The sequence below is a fragment of the Camponotus floridanus genome, unplaced genomic scaffold (assembly GCF_003227725.1).
Source record: "Camponotus floridanus strain SB8 unplaced genomic scaffold, Cflo_v7.5 scaffold79, whole genome shotgun sequence".
NCBI lineage: Eukaryota > Metazoa > Arthropoda > Insecta > Hymenoptera > Formicidae > Camponotus > Camponotus floridanus.
In genome coordinates this window covers 900,900-909,888 of record NW_020229848.1, presented here as the reverse complement: position 1 = coordinate 909,888, position 8,989 = coordinate 900,900, and the positions used below count along the sequence as shown (strand labels likewise).

The following is an 8,989-nucleotide window of genomic DNA, read 5'->3' as shown; positions in this document are numbered from 1 at the left end:
TAATAAATTTTCACCTAAACATGTTATTTATATATAAACGTAATAATTGTGTAAACGTAATAATTTTTATGAAGAAATTTAAATGAATAGTATGCTCGAATGCAAACTATAAAATCGTAATTGGAATTTCCATATTGGATAATTTTGAAAGGCATTATTCACGAGTATATTTTTTTATTATTTTTATTATATACTCTGCGTACGAATTTAGAAGTTCAAGAAATACGAGAAGTTCAAGAAGTACATTAGGGTATTGTGTGAAATGGAATCAAGTATGATACGATGTACGTACGTATAAGGGGAACAAAATCGGTATATTAAAATTTGTTTCCAGCCTTTCTCAGCGCTAGTAGAAACCTTTAGTTTTTTGCTTTAGTCCACCTACACCTACTGGACTTCCAAGAATAAATCCATGATTTTGTGAAGGCCAGTGTGCCACTCTAGGAGAAACTATTTTCGACTCTTATCTCCCGCGGTATCGGCGACACGCAATAAATGTCAATGAAAAAAAAATTGCCTGCACGGCAGAGATCAATTAGGAAAATATAAAACGTTATGTACTTGAATAACATTTGATGAAATCAATACGTATTTTCTTATGTTTCGCCGTGACATTTGTAAACTTTAGCTTTTTCCTTTTGCGGCGAAAACAAAAAGAAGTAATCTGACTTCTAAAAATAACGATGAAATAAAGATGCTTTAAACGCGCGTGGTGAAAAATGCAAAAATGGTGGACGGAAGAAACAACTCTTTTGTAAGAATATTCTTTATATTATTAAAATCGAAAAATAAGCTCTGAAGAATTTGATGATCGCATATAAAACATATTTAATAGTTTTTTTCTAAAAGATCTTATATTGATGAATAAAATATATTTTCTAAGCAAAATCTTATTTCTTCCTGTTTTCGAATTCTATCTGTCCAAAAAAAAATTAAATTGGAGTAAAGACAAAAACTGCGGAGAAAATTAGTAACGTAATTGATTCTAATAAGTGTCATTATTACGAGTAATTATGTTTAAGATACTTTTGATATTTTGTATGTATTGTTGTGCCGGACGCGGCACAGGGTGTGAGGTAGCCGGGAATCTTCAACCAATTCTTCTCAAACGTTGTTTTGCAACAATTTTATTATACTCTTAAATAACTCTTTGCTACAAATATATTCGCTTATTTGATATTGATCAGTTTCTTTCGAGCCTTCTCTTCGTCGTCCTTTCCTGAATCGCTTCGTTCTCAGATTTAGAGTGTTTGGCAATTTCGTCGGGTGATTCGTCGCGCCGTATATATATCGGTTAGCCTTCGATTTCACACTATTAACGATTGTTTTGTGATTAACGACTGTCCGCCGCGGATTCGCGGTGGATGGCTTTTATTCCCTCGATTTGGGAGTGTTTTTTGGATCGCCTAGCGACTTGACCATGTATGGTCATGGAGGTTTTTCGTGGCGTCCAAAGTCTAAGTGCAAGGGAAGGAGGTTCAAAGTCGAATCCCTTTGTTAGAGTTTTCGCGTTTCCGGCGAACGTTCTTACGCGTGGTTCGCTGAGGTAGCGGTTTTGCGCGGTTCGCGAATATTCTATTAATATTATCAAAATAATAAGTTATAGTCTTTCGGACTATAACATCCCTCCCCTTGGAAAAGAAAAACGGAGGTTGTAAACGAAGTTTTTCTATCTTCTAAATGTGTATATACCTATCCTTATTTTAAATACAATATATTTCCCGTGTACAATATTCGTTATAATTGTTTCTTATTTCTAGATTAAAATTTATTTATTCTAAAATCGTGTGCTCTTAGTCCTTTTTAATATTGGTCTAGGCATTCCATACGATTTGTCAATTTCATCTTGCAGCATTTCTTGTACTTGTCGATTTACTTCCGCCTTATGCTTCTCGGGTAATCGGTATGGTTTCACATTCACCGGCGCGGTGTCCGCACGCGTGCTTATCTCATGCTCGACCGTCGCGGTGCATGTCAGTGGTTCTCCTTCCAGATGGAATATATCATTGTATTCTTCGCTTTTTGATTTTTACGAGTGTTCGTTCTTCTTCTGCATTTAGATGTTGTGTTCGCAATAATTGTCAAATTCGCTGCTTACGGGATATAGTGTTTTTTATTTTTCTTCCCGTTTCTATAATGTTTATTTCTTTTATGTTTTTCTTCTTATCCTCCAGTGTGACTATGGGGGTTGCCATTTCAATAGTATTATTCGTTGTGTTTATTATACTTACAGGACATGCAAAATTGTTTGGTTCCACCAGGCAGCTTCCAATATATACTCCTGGGGCTGTTTCGCTTGTTCGGACTATTCTTATGTGATTCTGATTTACAGCTGCTTTAATAACCCAGACAGCACACATGTCCAAAAGACATCTAAAAGACGACTTAAAGATGTCTTAAAGTCCTTTGGACATCTTTAAGACATCTTTTGGCCTTTTTGTGCTGTCTGGGAATTGTCTCGCTGCGTGGTTTCAGAATTATTTTCCTGCATGGATGTAATTTTAATATGTTATCCTTTATTTTTATTTGATTTCGTTTGTAATCGCAGATTGCTGTTTGTTTTTTAAGAAAATCTATTCCTAAAATTCCTTCATGCTCTATTGCTATGTCATCCTTTACGACATAAAATGCATGTTTGATGGCGCGTTTGTTAATTGTAATTGTCGCGTACATTTTTCCTAGTGTGTATAGTTTATGTCCACTGATTCCTGTGAGTGCAATTTTCTTTTCGTATACAAGTGTTTCGTCTTTTAAATTTTTCAATTTAATTAGAGAAATTGTTGATCCGGAATCGTACAGCATATTTATCGTTTCGCCTTTTACTTCGTGGATTGGTAGTGTTAATTGCAGTAATTCGTCCTTCTGTGATGCATGCATATTTTTAACATGCGTTACGCGATACTCTAGGGCAGGTCGCGGTTGTTTCTTTCTTGCTTCCTCCTGCTCTTCTTCTTCGCTATCACTTGGATAGTCGGTGCTCTTTTTTCTCTGTCTATGCGGAGTCTTTTGCTCACGCTCGCTTTCTTATGTTTTATTTGATTAACTGGCTTAGAATTACGGTTATTATTAGTGCTATTTATTTTAGGACGTCCGTTCAGACTCCAGCATTCCTCACGGGTGTGTCCTGTCTTTTTACAATATTTGCAAAATTTATTCAAAGTATTTATTCGCGTAGATTTTTCCGGTTTTGGTAATGTATATTTATTATTGCTACGGCAATCGCGTCCGTAGTGTCCAGATTTTCCGCATTTATAACATTGTATGTTGGTATCTCGAGTTGATCGCGTTTTAGTGTCGAATTTATTTTTATTAGAGAAGCCGGATGCTCGTGGGCCGATAAGCTTCTCCTCCGCGCTCGCGCCATTTATCGCTTCTTGGAGCGAAGTATATCGTTGTGATCGCACCAGAATTTTTAATTCGTCGCGTAATCCGATTTGAAAATTTATTAGTGCTTGTTTTTGAATGATTTTGTGTATTGCTTGTTTAAATGAAGGGGACTGTTCTTCCCCTTCCACCATGGACTTATAAAGTTTCATGGCTAGGGCATCGACTCGTTGGCCGAATGCCTGGGCGGTTTCGCTCGACTTTTGTTTTAAAGTATTGAATTCTATTTGTAAGTGTGTTGTGCTTTGCTTTGCTTGATAGGAAGTTTCGAGCTGTGCTTTTAATTCTTCAAATGTCTGAATGTTTCGCGTTTCGAAATCTTGCATGGCTCTACCTCTTAATTTAGTGTATAAGATTGCTCGAATTAACGATTCTTCGTCTGCGGGGTTAATATTTTCTACCACATACGTGCAAGAGTTTAAAAATTCCTGTAATTTATGTGGTGTTGTTCCGTCAAACTCGGGAATCATTATTCGCGCTTCTTTTAATGTCACATAGTGCGGGGCTGCGCTACGTCGGTTTCGGATATCGCTTTGAGTGCGTCCGTAAGTTACGTCGAGTGGGACAGTGTTTGCATTTACTCGCGTACCGTTTAAATTTGCTTGTGCGGTTTGCATATTTCGCATTTGTACTGCATTTCGGTTTGTATTTCGCGAATACTGTGTACGAGTTCGGCGAGTAATGTGTTACTCGTTCCTTCGGCCGACTGACCTGCGTCCTCATAGGCCGCGGCTACGTTCAGTTCGGCCTGTTGCGCTCGCATGCGCTCGATTTCTCTATCGACGGCTTCATTATCCATATTTACTTGCGCACGTGGCTCGATTAAACTAACATCAACTGATATCGGTGAATAATTTCTTCGTACCGTAACGCGACTTGGTCCATCTTGTATTGAATTATCGTTATTACTCGGTTCGTGTTCCTCGGATGAATCAGAACTCGAATAATGCTTTTCTAAATTTTTTCGTACGCTTCTACGAATATCGCGAGCAGCCTCTTCCGCTACTCATATCGGAGTTACAGTTCCGAATCTATTTGCCAATCGAGCTGGCACGCTCAGAAATCGCGGACTCTTAAATCTTACTTGTTTAGGCGGTGCTGACATTTAGACAAAGTTCGACTTACAGTAGTAGTACGGTGATTCGCATGGTCGTAACTTATCGGGTCGTTTATCGCTCGACTGTTGATGCTGCTGGTGAGTCGTTGTCCCGCGTTGGTGCGTTGTCCGTCGGCGATGCGTTGTCCGTCTGTGTTGCGTTGCCTTGGCCGTGGATCGACGTTGGTCCTTGAGCGCTGGTGTTTCCTTTCGGCTTTCAGCTGCTTGACCGTGATTTCTTTATCACTGTCGTCCGTATGTGTTGCGTGCTGGTTGAGTCTATCTGCTTTAATATAGCAGTTCTCTCCAGTTTATTAATTCTGTATTTTCTTTTTGTTGCAGGCGTTAAGGATCCAGGGATGGTCCTTGATCTCGGCTATCCCACCGCTGGCACCAATAATGTTGTGCCGGACGCGGCACAGGGTGTGGGGTAGCCGGGAATCTTCAACCAATTCTTCCCAAACGTTGTTTTGCAACAATTTTATTATACTCTTAAATAACTCTTCGCTACAAATATATTCGCTTATTTGACATTGATCAGTTTCTTTCGAGCCTTCTCTTCGTCGTCCTTTCCTGAATCGCTTCGTTCTCAGATTTAGAGTGTTTGGCAATTTCGTCGGGTGATTCGTCGCGCCGTATATCGGTTAGCCTTCGATTTCACACTATTAACGATTGTTTTGTGATTAACGACTGTCCGCCGTGGATTCGCGACGGCTTTTATTCCCTCGATTTGGGGGTGTTTTTTGGAGGGGATTGCCTAGCGACATGACCATGTATGGTCATGGAGGTTTTTCGTGGCGTCCAAAGTCTAAGTGCAAGCGAAGGAGGTTCAAAGTCGAATCCCTTCGTTAGCGTTTTCGCGTTTCCGGCGAACGTTCTTACGCGTGGTTCGCTGAGGTAGCGGTTTTGCGCGGTTCGCGAATATTCTATTAATATTATCAAAATAATAAGTTACAGTCTTTCGGACTATAACAGTATAAATTAGCGTTTCTTATTTTGTACATATAAAAAAGCGTTTCTATAAAGAGCTTTATGGACTTAAACGTGTCGCAAATGTTTGCCCCCGCAGTGTATGTGCGATCCATAGGCTGCGGAGACATGAAAGTGAGAGTCCGGTATTACTCTTCGATTGTTCGAAGGCTGAAAGATCAATAATCGGGTTTAAAATGTGTCGATACATATGTGTAATTATTTGATTATATAATATATGAATATAATATAGTTGAAAGGAAAATTGATTTAATTTCCATCGATTGTTATCGACTGTATCAAGATTTGCCGTCGTAATTTTTCTAAACATTGTTTTGATTTCATTTATCGTGCGATATAAAGTTAACGTGAAATGTGTTATATAATATAATTATAATATATCTATAATATATCTTTTTAATAGAATATTCACCAGGATTTCTCTTTTTTAAAAAATAGGTCTAAAGCATAAATATGTGGAAATTCTAAACAATCTAAAATAACATGATAAGAAAACTAGCGTCTACGAGCCACAGCGGATGGTAAATGCCTGAAAAATTCTTTTTAATTGTACGCGAAATTTTAAACGAAAAACACGGCATATGCATATATTTTACTTGGTGCATTTAACCAAGATATAGATTCTCATTTTTGAGAAATTCTATAGAACCCTCTTTACCCCCCTGAAGAGACGTAGACGAGAAAAATATCGGGGCGAAGTCGCTGAATCGGGAATCGAACCCGAGTCTTTCGCTTGTCGGGCGACTGCTCTTACCACTGAGCTATTCAACCCCACACCGATACTACCCTCGTCTATTTGTTTATAACTATGGAAAATGAAACGCGATCATTTCAGCTAGCGCGTGAATTAAATTAAATCGAAAGGAATTAGGCTCGTTATATATTAAATAACATGATAAGAAAACTAGCGTCTACGAGCCACAGCGGATGGTAAATGCCTGAAAAATTCTTTTTAATTGTACGCGATGTAATTCCTTTCGATTTAATTTAATTCACGCGCTAGCTGAAATGATCGCGTTTCATTTTCCATAGTTATAAACAAATAGACGAGGGTAGTATCGGTGTGGGGCTGAATATCTCAGTGGTAAGAGCAGTCGCCCGGCAAACGAAAGACTCGGGTTCGATTCCCGATTCAGCGACTTCGCCCCGATATTTTTCTCGTCTACGTCTCTTCAGGGGGGTAAAGAGGGTTCTATAGAATTTCTCAAAAATGAGAATCTATATCTTGGTTAAATGCACCAAGTAAAATATATGCATATGCCGTGTTTTTCGTTTAAAATTTCGCGTACAATTAAAAAGAATTTTTCAGGCATTTACCATCCGCTGTGGCTCGTAGACGCTAGTTTTCTTATCATGTTATTTAATATATAACGAGCCTAATTCCTTTCGATTTAATCTAAAATAAAACTTGAAATATATTTGTCAATATGAAGTATTCATATTTTTATATTATCATATTATAAATTGAAAAGATATTATAAGAAAGATCTTCCATATAGGGTGAGACATTTAAAATATTACAAGCCATTCTTGAAAATACACATTATATTTATGAGAAATATAGAAAATTACATTTATTATATGTTTATAAACGTCTATAAATATCTAATAGCCATGTTTCCAACCTATCATTTCTCACTGGATAGCAAAAACTGTTTTACGCAGAAGATATTTTTTTAAAGGTTTTTAAGTAAAAGGGTTTTTAAATAAAATGTATTTATTTAAAGGAAAAAAAGGAATATATAGATATTAGTCTCACTTTGGATGTCGAAGAAGTTGGCATATCATTTCCCAGCAGATCACAAATAAAAGGGAGTTCTTCTCCCATGTAGTCGAGTTCTATAGTTCCTGATACTTTTTAGTAATAGTTCTGGTGATTTTATCCGAAAAAACGTCGATCGCAAGAAAGATCTGCTAACTTCCCATAGCAGATCATTTTCTAGAAGATCAAAAATAAAAAGAAGTTCTTCTCGCATGCAGTCGAGTTCTATAGTTCCTGATACTTTTTAGTGATAGTTCTGGTAATTTTGTCAAAAAAAGTCGATTGAAAAAATCAGCAATTCTCTTACCTGTATATATCAAGGTAAGACGCCGATCGATTTTCAAGAGTTCTGCTTGTTACAAAATAGTTCTCATATATTTTTGGGCATGTATATTGTCTTTCCAAAGAGTTCTGATGATGTCAATAATTAGAAAATGTTTAAAACAATTATTTTATCCGAAAAACGAGTATTTTTGAATATAGAGGTGATATGCTGGCCGTATTTCGATAGTTCTGTTTATTGTAAAACAGTTTTCGTTTAGTTCTGAGTATGTCCATTGCCTTTCCAAAGAGTTCTAGTGATAAAAATAATTAAACAATTTTTTAAACAATTTTTTAATGCAAAATGAGCATTTTTAAGTATAGAGATGATATGCTGGTCGTAATTCGACAATTCCGTTTATTCTAAAACACTTCTCGTAAAATTCTGGACATGTTCATTGCCTTTCCAAAGAATTCTAGTGATAAAAATAATTAAACAATTTTTTAAACAATTTTTTTACCCAAAAACAAGCATCTCTGAGTATAGAGGTGATATGCTGGTCGCAATTCGACAGTTATATTTATTTTAAAACAGTCCTCGCATAGTTCTGAGCATATTAATAACTTTTCCAAAGAGTTCTAGTTTTGAAAACGGAAACGGTTTAAAAAAATTTATTTGAAAAAATGTTACTATTCTTATCATCAGAACTATTCGGAAAGGTACTGTACATGCTCATAATTATGCCAGAACTGTTTTAGAATAAACAGAATTGTCGAATTATGGCCAGCACATCATCTCTATACTTGAAAATGCTCGATTTTTGGGTAAAAAATTGTTTGAAAAATTGTTGAATTATTTTTATTACTAGAACATTTTGGAAAGGCAATGAATATGCCCAGAACTATATGAGAACGTTTGTTCTTCGCAAAACCGTTAGCCCTCAAACTTATGCTCAAACATTTCAACGAAATCCATCCCTCATAATGTTTTGCCAAAGAACGCATGTTAAAGGAAGAGATTTTTTCAATGCCCAAGCGACAATCCCATGGCAAACAGATGGCTCAAGCTGGGGAAAGGGGAAGGCTGATAATTTTTTTAAAGCACGACAAAATTTGAAAATAGACGATGATACAGGTTAACGGTAAAACTTTTTTTTCCCTTTATAATCTTAAGAGAATTTTTTGAAAAAAAAGTTGGTCCTAAAAACAACCTTCCTTATAGCGTTTAGTTTATCGTTCGGACCAATTACACGTAGTTTTATTTATTATTTTTATTTATTATTTTTATTTATTATTTTTATAATTAATTCAATTTAATCTTTGTTATTAATATTTTAAATCCTACAAAAATTATTTTTTACGAATGCATTTTATTAATGTACTACTAATGTTTTTATTTAATAATAAATTATATGGCACAATTCTTCGAGCATGCTATCTCTATAATATTATATTTCTATTCCACATTATGAATAAAAAACCTTTTGTCAATTTAA

At 36.1% G+C, this 8,989-nt stretch overlaps 1 non-coding gene across 1 annotated transcript; it reads right to left on the bottom strand.

Moving 5' to 3' along the window:
- Positions 1-6,169: 6,169 nt before the first annotated feature.
- On the bottom strand, positions 6,170-6,241 carry Trnav-gac. Its single transcript has one exon. It is a non-coding gene; the product is annotated as a tRNA-Val (tRNA).
- Positions 6,242-8,989: the final 2,748 nt, after the last annotated feature.